Here is a 17,932-nt window from a genome sequence, read left to right as displayed (position 1 = left end):
CAATCTCAAATTTTCAAGAGCACAAATCTGGAGAACCAAACATTCGCTTAAGCTGAAAGCTTGATCGGTTGGTTACTTGCTAGTGCTGACCAATCGATCAATCTTTCAGCTCAATCGGATGTTTGGTTCTCCAGATTTGTGGGCATGAAAATTTGAGGTTTGGCTTCGATTTATCATCACCATAAATCAAAAGATTTCTTAAACTTCTAATCCTGTATACCGTGAATTCGGGTAAAATTGATCGCTAGGCTGAAATAGATCACCGCGTTACACTGTTTTATTTATTTGGCTATCTTCAGCATAACTCGCCATACGATTTGTAGCGTTGCTGAAGATGCCCTTACTAATAGATCATAGAAAAAAAACAATGTAACCTGTCAGAAATAAACGTTGTTTGTCTTGATTATTGTCTAGTTGTGTTTTGTGAATTATTTTTGTTAAATAATGTTTATCTCTATGAAAATAGTGTGCCATTTGAAAATCATGTTCTGAGTGAAATTTAAACGTTTTATTCTAAACAAGAATTTGGACATGGTGTCAGCATTCAAGGAGGATGCTTATAATTTATCCTTAAAAATTTGTACCAGTTTGCTCACTTTGTTAAAAAATTGAATTTCTGTCAGATTTCAGCAAACTGCTGAGGAAATTGTCTACATTTGGATGTTTTCAGTAGTATTGTTCAAATTTAATTATTCGGATTCGGGAAGCCAAAAATAAGAAGAGGGACTGGAAGCATAACGGCCATGTTAAGAAAGAAAACGATTTTAGCTGAGCAACTCGCTGAAATCAGTCCGCCATTGGCACACATGGTTTGAATTCCAATTTTATGTCAGCCCATTTTTTGATAAATCTTAGGTATTTCTTTGCGAGATATGTCTCATATTTCCATTGAAAATACCAAACTTAGTGGAATCGTATAGAGGAAGGATATAGCTTTCATTTGAAGCTAAACAATTTTTGGCGGTCATTTTGAATTTTGACAGAAAACACTTTTAGCGCACCGTTCGTTTTGAATTCTGAGATTATCATCAGAAAGCTGAGAAAAAATGAGTAAGATAGGCTACAAAAACTAGGTGAGCAATGGCATTTACCCTATCATATGAACAATTTTCTAAATCATGTTCTACGATTTTGACGTACCATGACCCCACAGTTATGGATCAAATAGTGTGGAGTCCAACCTATAAAATTCAATAAAACGACATGGAAAACGTAAAATTGTAATTGAAAAGCACGAATTGAATCGTTTCAAATTGGAACTTCGATTAGTAAACTGTTTTGAGTGTAATATTTACATAGGATTACATAAAAATTAAAAATTGCATCGGTTTCTAAAAACCATATTATGGATCAATTTTCATATTATGGATCATATTGTGACATATTACGGATCAGTGCGCAAAATCAAGAGATTTTAAACTCAATGCATCTGTATTGCATGATTTGGTGAAAGTTAACAATTTGTCACATATTACTGCAAAAAATAGCATTGTTAGAGCTGGAAACAAGGGTAAAATGTCCTTTTTGTGATATACTGCATTGTAGTAACTGAGGCATGAACTGTTTTCGCTCCACACCAAGTTTTCCACCCATTTTTGCCTGCTAAAAAATGAAATTTACCAACCTTGATGTTTTATTAGTTTTATCCTTAGTGCTATTGTCTGAAAATGTCGAATCCAATGCTTAAAATGTAGAAATCTACATTTTTTGGTGGTGATCCATAACCGTGGTCAACAATCATTTCCTGGTCCATATTATGGATCACTAGTTAGAAGTGCTAATATTCGGTATTTAGAATCAACAATCAAGAAAACTGTTTTCTAAAAATGAATTCACACTAAGTCGAAGCGAACGAGCATGTTTTATGCTATAACATATGAATTTTACCACTTGTGGGAGCTTATGAATGCTGACGGCACTTCTTACAGAAAACGACTATATAACGATAGCTGACATTTGTCAAATACACCGTTATTAAGCGGTTGAATGTTGTGCTTAACTTTACAAATGCTAGAAGACTAATAGTATAACATGGGAAAAATATGTTTTACGTCAACGTTTATGTTTTGAACGAGTTATCCGATGTTGAACTCCAAAGTGATCCGTCACTGTGGGTGATCCGTAACTGTGTGGGCATGGTATATGGCGAGTGCAATCAATGCAATCATATTTTTTTGTTCAACAAAGTAACAAGTTTTAAATCGTTGGTGTTTCCTTTGAGTCGAGTGAAGAATAAGAGTATTAATTTAAGTGAAAAAAATCGGCTGACATCTTGAATTTTCAAGCCATTTTGATTTTAAGTACAGTCGACTCTCCATAACTCGATATTCAAGGGACCATCGACTTATAGAATTATCGAGTTATAGAATGTACCGAAACAAAATATCACAAAATCGAAGGAACAAATTTCTGTATTTCTAATACATAAATGATCGCCTCTCTAAGAAAGTAATATTATTTTGTTGATTGTACTCTACAAACTATAACTTGAAAACTTTTTTCGAAATGCTCGAATAATCACATTTTTTTATTTCATGTTTTTCAACTTGTATTATTATTTTTATTATTTTTTCATCTCCAAACAAGAATTAGACCACGTTTCCCAAATAAAAAGGATTTTAAAATAAATATCGAGTTATGGCGAGAAATTTCCCTCTCACGTGACATCGACTAGTGGAGATATCGAGTTATAGAAATATCGACTTATGGAGAGCACGATGTATGGAAATTTGAAGGGACCGAAAAATCTATCGACTTATAGAGTATATCGAGTTATAGAACATGGAGTTGTGGAGAGTCGACTTAGTACAATGAGATTTTCACCTGTTTATTTATTCTTTCTTTTATTTGGTATTAAACCGTTGATCGAAATGAACAATCAATTTAACAGCTGAGATAAGATAAGAATTATCCAACATGAAGAGTGCTAGGATGGTGAAACACAGACATACAGACGTAACACTAACTAAATTTCCATCGACCACTCATTAAGCAATTATTTTAAATTTGCTATGTTACTAACTTCACAACCAGAGACGTGCGCATCGTTTTTCTTCGTGCATGACATTTTACACTACCGCCATCTGCAGGTATTGTTGCACGAAACAGTATTTTCTGCAACATGCTCACTAGATCATAGGTTCCCAAACTTTTCGAGTAAGCGACCCACCTAGCCGTCTGGCATATTCCTCGCGACCCAATTAGGAAGTAGTTTTCCGCTAAAACTTTCTTTGTTGGGCACAGTATTTGATCACTGACACAAAAGTGCCTAGAATAAGATTCGGCTCCCTATAAATGAATTGCTCATAAAAATTCAGGAATCACGAAAAAAAGTTTTTAGATTTCTTAACTGGAATGCTATTCATTTTGCGTTATTATTATTGGTTTATCAACAACATTCAGCAAATTTTTCTGAACTGGTAATTTTAGTATTAATTAAGTGTGCTGTTATATTTAACAACAACTGAACTGCCAATATTTGTGATAAAATTCTTTGAATAAATATTTCAAATTTCATTCTCGGCTAATTTTAGTGTATGTTTCAGGAGTTTAACACAGGAATGTAGTATATAAATTTCGACATCTATCAAAACTCCTTGTTTAGTAGCCAGAGCCGGATTTACAAATGTGGGGGCCCGGGGGCCATTGTCTGGTGGGGGCCCTTTTCCCAAAAAGTCGTGTTGATACCTAAGAATAGACTAGATATTTTTAATGTTCTTTGTAAGGTTTACATTATCAGCAGTCGAACTATTTTATAACGTTCAAAAATACTTTAGATCTCTTATGAACGTATACCAATTTTAAATTTGAAATAATGTTACTAATGTTTTTGTAGGCACGGGTCATAACGTAGATCAAGAAAACACGGCTCTCGTAGCAGTTCATTTTATTCATGAAAAGGCTTTAAAGCTAAAAGTGTAATACAATTGTTATTGCTTATGGTTCTGGGTTCGAAGGTGTTAAATACTCACAAATCTGTGACTCCTGGTCAACTTCTCTTACGTCATTACAACCGTCCTGTGATATTTGTCTCTAGTCAATCTAACTGTTTTAAGTACAATTTTCTTAGTCATAAGTCAACAAACATAGTTAGTCATAAGTTTACTCACAGTTTGTAATTGTAGAATTCAATTCAAATTTAAGAAATTTAGGTTTAATTCATTTAGTTTACGAGTATGGAATGCATGGAGGCTTACCTAAAATGTTTGTATGAGTATAATTTAGTGTAATTCAATTTTTGTGCATTATTTTTAACATTTGACTCACGATATAATTGAAGCTCAATCGCAACACACAATTTACGTATAGCGCAGGGGAATAATTCGAGTATAAACTCCTAAACTCATAGGCTGACGATTAAACTTGTTAGCATTTCTCTCGCTGTTCACACTATATGATTTTCGGAAACAATCTCATCGACAAAATTCTTTTGTACTTCGGTACCTACTTCATCAAAGCAAAAAGATGACAAGCTGTCCGTCAGATTTTCAGGATCCCTGTGGGTATTTCTGCCGCAGCTTCGACGGGTGTAACGCCCCGGTACAGTTTTCTTTAATATTTTATGCATCCTTGTAGATTTCATATGTTTAGGTCAAAATCATTTTTTTTGAGTTTATTCACAAACGACAAAATCCATTTGGCTATTACCTTCTTGTAGGTACCTTTATTCGAATTTAGCTTATTCTATTCATGTTTTATTATTCAAGTTGTTTCAAATACAGATTTACTTATCAGTTTTGAGCAGAGGAAATTAGTGTTGGGTTGGCAGCAGGTCTTTTTCTAGAGGCATGGTCTCTGTTTGATTTATTTAAGTTCCTATATTTAATGGTAGGTCTCTGAAGTCTCCATTTTAACCAAAATGGTCTCTAAAGTCTTGATTGTTCTGATTGCATTAAATCATGATGAAAAATTCTACAGGATTCAGAGAAATATTCAAAGAGTATAACGCGGCTAATCAGCAAGTTCTTCAAGAGGAAAAACATCAAGAAATCTTGTCCAGGAACTCCTACATGGATCTCTCTAGATTTTTTGTAGAGGTTCCACTACCAGTTCTCCCAGATTACATCGTTTTTTCCAAATACTATACTAAGGGTTCCTTCAGATATCTTTTCACTAATCCTTCAACCGAATTCTCTAGTTGTTACTCTATGAGATCTCCCAAAAAAATTTAAGATCATCGGATCGGATAAAATCTTGGAGAATTAGATTTGGAGTATAAATAAAAGAATCTTTGAAGAAATTCCTGATGGAATCTCTTATGTATTTTTTGGTTATCCTTGGAAAAATGCAGGTTAATTTCTTGAGAAATCTTAAAAAAAAATTAGAGGAATTCTACTTGCAATAATATCTTAACGACTTAACGAACCCCCTGGTGAAGTCTTCGGAATTATCTCTGATTTTTTTGAAAAAATACTTGAATTTTCATGAAACTCCTTGAGAAAATCATGAAAGAAATACATACAATATTACGAGCAGCAGCATTTCTTATAGTAGCATTCATTCATCAAATGCATTCATTATAGTAGGAGAATCCACGTTAGAACATCGAAAGGAATTTAAGCAAAAGAATGTCATTCTACGTGTTTATCCAAATCGTTTTTGAATCTTTCTTAATCATCTTTTTTTTTTCTCGTGAAGTCCAGAATCCCATTCTTGATGTTCTAATATGTTGTTTTAGTAATTTCATATGAGTTTATTTGCATAAATTTCACCCATTATTCCGGATTTATGGAACAACTTTCATCTTTCATATGGGTTTATTCACATATTTCAAAACGCTAAAAATGACCATTTTCGATACCCCCCACCCCCTCGTAACGCTTTTAGTTTGGATGTTCTAAAAATTTTGTAAGAGGCGTAACATCAGGAGGACACCCACCCACCGCCTTCAGCGTTATGAAATTTGTGAATGAGCCTTATGGTGTAATTCCAAATATTCTTGATTGCTTGCATTGATTCTAATTATTCGTAAAAGTTCACCCATAAATATGTTTGTCGAGTTTTGTGGGGGCCCGGGGGCCATGGTCCCCTCGGCCCCCCCATAAATGCGGCCCTGTTAGTAGCGTTGATGTGAAACAGTTCACCATATTTAAAACCTTTTCCGATATGAGAAATGAGGTTTGTTATTTACCAAAATATTTTGACAGCTGAGTGTTCTATTATTGACAGTTTCCATATTCTAACATTTATACAAGAAAATTCCAAATGCTGAAATAAATAAATGAGAACGATTTCAAATTTTTTACCTCGATTTGAGGAGATCTACGAAAATGTAGGAAAAAAAAATCTAAAACATTAATAAAAATCTTTTTTCGCAACCCACCGAAACCCAGCTCACGACCCACGGTTCGGGAAACTATGCATTAGGTGATAATTGTGTAACCTGGGCGATGGATTTTAAGGAAATAATAATACTCTTATTCTTTACTCGACCCCAACAAATTAAAACTTGTTTTTTTTTGTGCAAAATATGATGTTTGCATCGATTGCACTCGTCATATATATCACACTTAAAGCTAAGTAACCCGTCATTCATTTTGGCAGCCATGTTGATTTTGCAGCTCGCAATTTCAAAGTGATAAAACTCAGACAACATAAGTAATATTGATTCAGAAAAGTATCATTACTTGTGCTTACATGCAGAAAATATGCTGATGCTTTTTCAGCTATGTTAATGCAAAACCAAGTGATTTTTTTTTTGACTGGCAATCGTGAGACGAATTAGCTACAATCATCGATGCCCAGTCAAAATTTCAATGACGACTTACTTCGTCTTAAAATAATATGCTGAATCTCGGCTTTCGAAAACCGAGATCCGCACAACCGAGCGCTCGGCAGTCATCTCGGTTTAATAGTATTAACTGATAAACTCGGTTTCTGTGAGATGTTATTGCTACCGTGTTCAACTGAAAATCTTGGCATCACAAAAACTGAAATCTCAGCAAAAATGATAAACAATCTCAATGAGCCACTTTTAGACATAGAAGATATTTTAATTTTCAATTGAATTACGTAATGGTAACTTAGAGGCAGCCCATAAATCATGTATAGAACATGGTTAGCCATGGTGCTCGAGGTACGGATAAAAAGTAGAATTAACTGAGATTTCAGTTTCAGGAAAATCTCGGTTAAGATATTTTTTTGCTGAATTTTCAGCAAAATGTGCAGAAGCCGAGTTGACTCAGGAATTTCAAATGTCGAGCTCATGAGCAAAATTTAAGAGTGTACGTCAAAATCGTAGAACATGATTTCGAAAATCGTTCATTTGACAGGGTAAATATCATTACTCACGAATCTATGACAAAAGATCAAAAGGACAGAAGGTCGAAAGACAAAAGGTCGAAAGGACAAAAGGTCGAAGAACAAAAATGAAGGGACAAAAGGTCGAAAATCTTTTTTCAAAGAAGGAAAATTTTTCCACCAAGCAAATCGTTTTCGACCTTTTGTCCTTTCGACCTTTTGTCTTTCAACCTTTTGTCCTTTCGACCTTTTGTCCATAAACCCACTAAGATTACTATGTGTTCAAAAGGAAATATGAGACATATCGCGTGAAGGAATACCTAAGATTTATACAAATAAGGGGTTTTTTCGCAAACTGTTTGAGAAAACCGAAACGACAACTCTCTAGTTTTAGCATATACTAGCGATCGACAGAAAATTTGAATTCCAACGATGGGTGCCGATGGCGGCCTGGTTAACAGTGAGAATTGCTCATTACTCATGTTCACATTGTAGTACCGCGATTGAAATCTGATTTTATCCGTACTGTTGACATACTGCATCCATGATTGGTCCACACCCTAAACATAACATTGTTTTATCCTTTTTTAAGTTCTTTCATGAGTATCACTCCAAACATTACATTGATTTCATATATCTAGGTATTCTGTGTTGAAAACACTATCATCCTTATTTGGTAAAACTTAACTAGGCTCTTATTAACAACGTATTACATTTCATTTGCCGTAGCAGTTCACTACAAGTAGAATCATTTTCAATATTTTTATTTTGAATGGGGAATGTTATAAGTGCAGTTTTTGAAGCGTTAGGACAAATCCTCCATTCTTACGGGTAAGTCAGATGTAAAAAAACATTGTTTAATATTGGTCCCAAAATGCTGCCTTGAGGAACACTGGCCCTTACAGGAAGTCTTTTAGACTTGGAGTTTTGATAATTAACCTGAAGTGTACGATAGGACAGATGGCTTTGGAATATTCCAGAAATGTATGTTGAACGTATTTTTTAATTTAACGATCAAGCATTAACGCCAAACACTTTCGAATGATTTTTCTATGTCTAGAAGAGCAAGACCAGTAAAATAGACTTCAGATTTGTTGGAATAAAGTTTGTTACACGTAAAAGTTGATGAGTGGTCGAATATCCATGGCGGAATCCGAATTGTTCATTGGCAAAAAATGATTTTTCGTTGATGTGGATCATTCTGTTCAGAATGACCTTTCCAAAAAGTTTACTGTTGGCGGAAAACAAGCTGATTGGTCGATATCTAGCTTCAAAACTTGTACAACCGCTGCATTTTTCCATTTGTCAGGAAAATATGCCAACTGGTAACATTTGTCAAATATATCAATTAAGAATGATAAGCTACTCTCTGGAATATAATATTCGCGGCCGTCGTTTTGGCAAAATCATTCTCCGTCGGCCAGCTAGTTTTTAGGAGAAACGTGAAATAAACTAGCGCCGCGGATAACTATACAACTCGAAGTACGGCCCTTGTAAGGTCAAGGCTAAGATAGGGACGTCATCGTAAGATTTTGGAGATCTCACGTATAAATCACTCGGAGTGTGGCCGGTCGCCGGCAATTCAACTGAAGCCGGGATAGATAGGTAGAAATGAAACATGTTCCACTAGCTCAATTTATTTCCAAAAGCTCATCTTTCGTTCACCTAAACATGAACAAAACGTACATCTGCGCATACGTTTTGTGGTGATCGATGCGTATCACCTTAACCTTCATCCTCAAACTGCTAAAAACATTGCATAGCTTTCACTGTTCACACAATAGTCGTTTCTTCTCATTCGTCCAAAAAATAAGTTTCGCAAAAAGAATCACCAGTTCTTTTAAAAATAAGAGACATTAGAGTGATCTAAGAAACAGCCATAAATTAAGTGCGCCCCAGAATCATATTTTAGTAATAATCGAGTAGGATGAATGTAATTTTTTAATGAGAAAGTGTGAATGAATGGAATAGCGTAGGCATTCCAATTATGGATGCAATATGTCAACAGTGTCGATAAAAATCAAATTTTAACCGCGTTTCTAGAACGTAAGCATGACATGTTGATGTCAATAGAGGTCCCCAAGCAAACTGCCACGAACACCAACGCACAATCAATCTTACACAAGTCGATTTCCTCAGAATGAAAACGTATCGATGTTTGTTTGACGTCACTGAGCTTTCGGTAAACGGCAGGCCAACAAGGAAGTGGTTGTTTTGCAGCAATTCTGTTTATATTTGGATTCTCACAGCAAACAAAAGCAATGTTGTGACAGTTCTCACAGCAAACAAAGAAAATTTTGTCAACATTGCACTACTACGCAGGCAACTGGATTAGTCTATTACTAGTTTGAAGCCTTGCGAAACAGATAAATTAAACAGTTTTAGTACTAAATTGACTTTGAGCTTCTTAAATTTGGTTTTGAAAAGCGTTGTCTTTGTACCTATTATGGCAATAGCGTTCCTAGCATTGGACATAAAAGTGTTCCAATTATGGACTATCGAATATTTGCACGAAATGAACGCAAACGCAATCCAGAGCGAATGATAATGCAACACTTTTGAAAAGGAGTCAAAATGTAGTGAAAATGCAAAACATGATACGAAAACAGAATTAATTAGCTTACATTAGCTTTCCAGAGCCTAATTTTAACGAAAAAAGAGTGAAAATTCAAAAATCTATTATCGCTGAAAACCCCTCTCTACCATGATATTAGCATCTTCCGCTTGCGAACGTTTTCGAACGTTTGATTGAAAAATCTTAGTAATTGAGTACAAAACATGAAGATAATACCTTACCAAACCGTCCCGTCGTGGAAGTCACCCGTAAAATAGCTATATTTATTTTATTTCACTAATTAAAAAATGTAAACAAAGCGCCTCCAGAGTATCGCCATAACTGGGCTCTCATACACTCTTTGTATCAGTTATCGACATAGTGGAAATAACACGATTCCCAACCTAAAACAGTAGATTTAGTTGCTCAACAACTAAATTTGTTTCTTTTTCTCACTAGGCAACATACATTCATCGGTTGAAGCAGTTTTATCGGATGAAAACATAAATTTCGTAACGGGTGTCCCTTAGCAAACTGCTAAGATGGTGACATATATGTGAGACAAAATTTTCAAATGTTCATTTTTCGAAGCTTAATGCGCGAATATTCTTATCTAGGCTTAGTAACCTTCAAAAACAAATAGGTTTATCATTCCTGTGAATATTATCCGTTATATTCTAGTGAAACAATAGGAAAAATCTCTTTTTGTTCCCACTATTACCATAATTGGTACATCTACCCTAACTGAAAATTATTAACGGGAATAAAGGATGGTTTTGTAGCCTTTCAAACCCGACCCGATACCGAACTTGACCCGAACCCGTCTCTATTATTTAGTCAACGAATGTTGACAGGAAAATTATTTTAGGCCTTGTATTCCGTGGGTTCTGTGGGTGGCCAAACGTAAACTTTTTTTACAATTGCAGTTTGTAAATCACAATTTATTTATTTTTTAATTCTTTATTAGTATCATTCCAAACATTATATTCATTTGAAAAATCGAAGGATCGAAAAGGGATCAGAGTAGAAAAAAAGCATTGATAAGTACTATTTATGGAGCACTGAAAGTACCGTATTTATAGCATTGAGAAATACTGTTTGATTGCTGTAGGTTGTTTTAAAAATTGCCGAGAGCAGAAAGAATTTGTGTACACACAGCACGAGGGTATAATGCGCACTGAATCGTTGTCCCGTTTCATCGCTAAAATGCGTAGATGGCGCTTTTCTAGAATAGGGATTAGTGCACTTTAATCAAAATTTATAGTGATAACTTTGGAAGAAAAATCACCACAATCTTTTAAGGTCAATGATGGCTTCGGCACCCTGAGGGTATTTTCGGCAGCACTAACTTATCGTCCTTGTTAATATTTATCTACGGAACAAGAGTTACCTTCAATGTACTCAATATAATCCTTGAACTATAATCTTCCATGTTAATCTCATCTTGCACAAAAATATTATATAACATGGGTTTTATCATTAAATGACATAAATGCTTACGAAATTATCGCCATTCGTGAGCTGTCGAATAAAACAACACAAGAATAGCTTGAGAAAAACTCATGTCTCCAATTCTCCTCTCCAATGCCAATTTGTCACAAAAGCTACGCACCGATCACTTATGCACTATTAAACTTTTGATTTGTCTATAAATCACTCAAAAGTATTTAATTTTATGCTTCATATCACAAATTAGAATTATTGTACTTTATTTTCCTGGGCATCACTTTTTATTACTGGATCAGGATGCCAGAAAATGATATTCAATTGCGGTGTATTTATTATTCACAATTTAAATTCATAGAAAAAATCGAACACAACTAATTAATTTATTGGAATTAGGCAACAAAGCATGCATTGATAATAATTGAGCCTCTCATTACTTTCCTTATCTGAAGATTGTAGCGTATAAACTATAGGTCTTTTAGTAGGTTAACTATTTTTGGCAACACTCCTGCTGTTCTACAGGCAATCAGAGGATGATGTATTTGTGTCAAGTCATAAGTGAATTGATTTGCAAAGGGTCTATTCTGATTTTCTTATACACTGAGATTAACCCCCCAACGCCCAGTGTCACCTCTAGGTGACACCTGTTTTGTTTTGCTTGTCAAAAATCTAATTCTTCTTTGATTTCCGTGAAATCATTTGTTAATGAAAGCTATACTTATCTAGTTTGATTTTTGCTTAAAGTGGTCCACATCAATTCGGAGTGGCCACCGGGAATCGACTCTAAGCAGAAAAGTCAATTTTCTGTTTTTTATTATAAAAGGAAATCAGAACGACATTTTATTTCAAACCAAACGTGGTTTGCATTGTTTTCAGATGTGCTTCAAATATATTTGAGGTATTAAATTTTTTGACACAGTATGTTCTTTTTATTCCGATTTTTTCATCTCTGACAAATTTTCGTCTATGCATTTAACATGGCAATGGATTGCAATAATATTCAGAAAGTAACTGTGAGAAACGATGAATAATAGTCGTTAGATGTCGAGAAAAATCAGAAATGGCCACCGCGGTCTTTATTACGGTACCCAGAACCTGTTAGGGAAGCACCTCAGAGTCCCAAAAGACGACTTCCATCCAGAATGAGTCGAAAAAAAAATGAAAATCGTAATCGATAGATTTCGATTTGGATTAGATTTTGCACATGTTTTTGCTATGGTAGAATAAGTGTTTTCCATAGAAAAATTGATAATTATGACTAAAGAATAACTTTTGAAAATGACCTATAAATTTTTGCAAGCAAATTATTTGAAAAATTCTAACTCCGAAACTGTTGATTTTAGAAAAAAATGTTCTATGAAGAAGTTGTAGTGAACCGTTGGGACTATAAGAAAAAAAATACCGTTTTGACTCATATTCCGAACACTTAGGGTCAGCAGTGACTTCAAATGCATTCGATTAATTTCGAATGCATAAATTAGGTGATATTTGTGAAAATTTAAATTTCTTCACAAAGTATAACCCTTAGCTGTTGGGTGTACCGAAAGAAATATTTATTTAGACTTGTTTACTATTGTTTTTACGTTATAGTATGGAACAACATTTTGATTCAAATACCGAACACTGTGTTCATGCTGTCTCATATTCCGAACACCTTGACTCAAATTCCGAACATCACGAATAAATCTTATTCAAATGAATAATTTCGCAAATTAATTTATCTGAGCTAGTCTTACTGGTCTTGAACTAGAGAATCATCACTACACCAAAGCTATAAAATAGATTTGAAAACGTTAAAATTTAATTGCAATTGACAGCCATTTCGTAGTGATTTGATGACATATTTCAGCGAAACATTTCAACCAAGTCGCCATACAAAAACCGTGTGTTCGGAATATGAGTATGTTCGGAATTTGAGACAAAACGGTACACTGAAAAAATATTTTATTTATTTTCATAAAAAAATAAAAGTTAAATTTTAAATTACATAAAACCCCATTTTTAATATTTTTTTAAATTTTCACCATTGAATCTTGATAGTAAACAGATGTTTGAGACAAAGTTTCATGATGGAGAAATTTTTAATAAAAAAGTTTTTCTAAGAACAACTTTTGAACGGTTTTGTAAATTTTGATTTCTGACAAAATAAATACGTGAACCATAATGATTATATTGATAATTTCTCTAGAAGTAACAATTTTCGAATTATATCGAGTTTAATGCAAAAAAAATTGTTTAAATATTAAAATAGGCCATTTTCATTAGTTATTCACGATTCTCCATCAAGGAAAATAAGTAAGTGCAAAGAAATATGGTCTTTCTTGAAAACGTATTATTAATGATGGAGTATCTCGAATAACAAATGAAAATTACATATTTCACTATTTTAATAATTTATTTTTTGCATTAAAATCGATATACAGTCGCCTCTCCACATCTCGATATCGAAGGGACCATCGAGATAGGGAGAGATCGAGACAAAGAACAAATTTTGGATGAATACTAGATTGAAAAACACTCCGTTGCTAAGAAAGTAATACACAAACAGACGACATTTTTAGGGGCGCAACTAAATTGTTTTGAATCCCAAAACTTTGGTCATATCGACATACGGAGAGAAAATTGAGAACGAAAATTCAACAGAAACACATCGAGATATGGAGATATCGAGATAAGGAGGATATCGAGATATGGAGAGTGAAAATGTATGCAGACTGAAGGGACTTATGAAATCATCGACAGAGGGAGAGATATCGAGATATAGAATATCGAGATGTGGAGAGTCGACTGTAATTCGAAAATGGCTATTTCTAGAGAAACCATCGTTAAAATCATTATGATTTAGAATCATTTCAAGATTTTTATTGTATCATCAAAACGTATTTATTTTGACAAAAACACAAAATTTTGAAAATCGGCCAGAAGTTCACAGATAAAAATATTTAAATTTCAATGTAGTGTAATCAGAAGAGTACAGTAACAGTAAATCAAATTAATCTATTGTTACATCATTACGTTTAATTTTTAACTAAAAATGCTTCAAAGTTACATGCTCGTGTAAATTTAAAATGCATTCGATTGGAAAATGCGCGATTTGTCGTTGACATTTCAGTTTATTTTGATGCTCCAAATATGTGCATGTGAATTAACTGAAATTTTCAACATATTTTTAGCTGTGTTGTGCTCATAAAAACTTCTTTACTAAAACTTCTCCATCAGGAAACGTCGTCCCAAACATCTAATTACTATCAAGATTCTATGGTGAAATTTAAAAAATATTTAAAATGGGGTTTTTAAGTAATTTGAAATTTAAATTTTATTTTTGAATTTTTCATGAAAAAATATCTAATATATTTTCAGTGTGTATTTTTTTTTCTTGTAGGCCAAACAGTTCACTACAACTTCTTCTTAGAACAATGTACGTTATTGAATTCTTATTATTATCAATATACAAAAAAAAACATAAAGTAAATAATATATGTCATATATAGGGACTAGAGTGGTTCAAAAAATCGTTTTTGCTCCACACCGCTCATTCGATTCTAGATCAAATTCTGAGTGTCCTCCCAAAATTTGAGCTCATTTGGATGAAAACTGAGACTGCACAAGCCCTTTGAAGTGTATATGGGAATTACTTTGGGAAAAGCAACCAATTCATTCAATCGGTCATAGTGTTTGCCCATGTGCTCTTGGGGATTAGAGCTACGTTGATACTGTGAGATACATTTATCAGCTACAACTTTGCCGAAGACCGTTTTCAAATCGAATGCCTTAGTAATTAGTCATTGATTTATATCCAGTCACAAATTCTTCAGCAGTGCTCATTTAACTTCTGAACAGGCAACATTGCTGCACCTGGCGCGAAAGATAGCACGCACAAATCATGGCTACTATGTTTTACTGCATATACCCAGTGATGCCTGCAGAACAGCCCAATAATTATAGTCAAAGTTTTACAACTCATTCAAAAATCAATAACTAATTACTAGGGCGTCCGATTTAAAAACGGTCTTCGGCAAAGTTGTAACTGATTATTGTATCTCACAGTATCAACATAGTTCTAATCCCCAAGAGCACATGGGCAAACACTATAACCGATTGAATGAATTGCTTGCTTTTCCCATAGTAATTCCCATATAAACTTCAAAGGACTTGTGCAGTCTCAGTTTCCATCCAAATGAGCTCAAATTTTGGGAGGACATTCAGAATTTGATCTAGAATCAAATGAGCGGTGTGGAGCAAAACGATTTTTTGAACCACTCTAATAGGGACATTTATTTCATATATAACGCTTTTGAGAGCGATGAAGTGGACCGGTTCAATAATTTACATATATTTGTTGTAAATTATGAATGATTTCGTTATGGTTTAATATTCTTTGAAGGTTCAAAAGTGTACTAGACCCATCAATCTGTTAAACAAATATGTAACAATATCAACTTTACATTTCTAATCAATGAAATCTTTTGAATCTTATAATTATACCTCCAATCGAAATACAATCAACTTTCCTTAACTCTATGTTCCGTAGCTTGATATCGAAGTAAGGAACAAAAGTAGAAGTAAGTTTACATGGCTACTTCGCTGGTCACTTCAATCGCAGTTGCTCTGAACAGTAACTATATCTCTCTAGCTCGATGGTCCGTTCAATATTGTGATTTGACTGTAGAATAATAAACATGATTTGTTTGATTTTATAATGGCATATTTGTTCAAACCGTTCCATAAACAAATATGTAACGCATTTCAGTACGCATTCCAGTCGTACAATCAAATTTCTATTAACAAACAGAAAAAAATACCATTTCAAGAGTAAATTGGCATGACTAATAGACCAGTTCAACAAATAACAAGATGTTATTACACTACGATGTTTACTATTAGGAAAATACGTTCAACCGAAATAGAATAACAAACTGCACAACTTCCCTTAAATGCCGATATTGTTATTTTACTGGTTCAAAAGTGAATTGGTAAAATTAACCGGTTCAAAAAGTTACACATTACAGTTGCTAAACTGCTTTCAAATTATAACAGCAAACTTTAACTGTCGTCTTCTGAAATAAAAATGATTTTACTGGATCAAAGGGAATCGGTAAAATGAACCGATCAAAAACGTAGCACATTTCAGTTATACGACTAAATATTCATCAAATAATGCAAGTAAACTTTACCGCTTATATTCTGAAAGAAATCTTCTGAAATAAGAAATGAATGGTTTTATCGGTTCAAAAGCGAAAAAACTTAATAGAGTATCTCAAAAACTAAAAATGAAAAATATACAGGATCAAAAGTGATGAAGTACAAAGAGTACAACATTACAGTTGTATCATTAATTTGCTATCCAATGATAACAATAAATTTGACGGGTCATCTTCTGAGAAAAAAAATACCGGTTCAAAAAGTTACACATTTCAGTTGTACGATAAAACTTATACTAAATTATAGCAGCAAACTACAGCGATTATCGTCTAAACAGCGTTGCAAAAATCTCAAATGCTCATACCTCTTACTTGAGATTTTTCGCGAATGGATTGTAGCTCACGCAACTCAATAGCCAAAACGTAAAACATCATGGATGAGTTGGTTAATCTGCTTAACCTAGTTGGTTAAGCTTTAAAAGTAAACCAATTCAGAAAGAAAGATTTTTCTGAACATGAAACGGCTCATCTAATAACAAGATTTATCATTATACTTTGATTTTCATCATTATAAACATATTTCATCATTATCGTATAACTGAAGAATTACTAATTACACAAGTTTTCTTATATGCCAGCTTAAAAGTGAATCGGTACAATGAACCGGTTTAAAAACAACACATTTCAGTTGTACGAATAATCTGCTATCAATTGATAACAGTAAATTTCAAGGGTTATTTTCTGAAATGAAAATAAATGGTTTTACCGGTTCACAAGTGCATCTGTGAAATGAATCAATTTTAAAAGTTACAAATTATTGCAGCAAACTTTGGCATACCTTCTGAAATAAAAATAATTGATTTTATCAGTTTGAAAAAAAAAAAACCGGTAAACCGAAGCGGTTTATCAAAAACAAGATTTATTATTTCACGAAACTTCGAAATTAAATTTTGATTAAATCAATATGTATAATGAACCGGCTCATCAAATAACAAGATATAACATTACACGTTAATTCTCATTATTTAAAAATACGTACAACTGAAGAATAATCACTAACTGCATAAGTTTCCTAATATGCTGGCTCAAAAGTGAATCGGTAAAATGAACAGGTGAAAAATATCACACATTTCAGTCGAACGACTTTTCTTCCATCAAAATAAAACAGTATTTTTTCTAATTATCTTGTGTAAATTATTTTACCGGTTTAAAAATGAATCGGTAAAATGAACCGGTGCAACAAGTTAGACATTACATTTGAAGGATTAATCTTCTATCAAATGTTAACAGTTAACTTCACCGAATATTTTCTGAAATAAAAATAAATTTTTCAACCGGTTCAAAATTGAATCGGTAGAATGAAACGGTTCAAAAAGTTACACATTTGAGTTTACGATTAAACTGCTACCAAATTATAGCAGCAAATTTCTGCGGTTATCTCCTGATATAAAAAAATGATTTTACCGGTTCGAAAGTGAACCGGTAAATTGAACCGATTCATCCAAAATCAAGATTAAGCATAACGTTTAACCTCCCGTTGGAATTAAATTTT

General features: G+C 33.5%; 1 protein-coding gene across 5 annotated transcripts in view; it reads left to right on the top strand.

Annotated features, from left to right (window-relative positions):
• LOC5571788 (angiotensin-converting enzyme) overlaps positions 1-17,932 on the top strand; it is a 43,989-nt gene that overhangs the window by 1,192 nt on the left and 24,865 nt on the right. The window lies entirely within an intron of this gene.

Source organism: Aedes aegypti, chromosome 1 (assembly GCF_002204515.2).
Source record: "Aedes aegypti strain LVP_AGWG chromosome 1, AaegL5.0 Primary Assembly, whole genome shotgun sequence".
Taxonomy (NCBI): domain Eukaryota; kingdom Metazoa; phylum Arthropoda; class Insecta; order Diptera; family Culicidae; genus Aedes; species Aedes aegypti.
The sequence above is the reverse complement of the archived record's forward strand: the minus strand, read 5'-3'. Positions and strand labels throughout refer to the sequence as shown.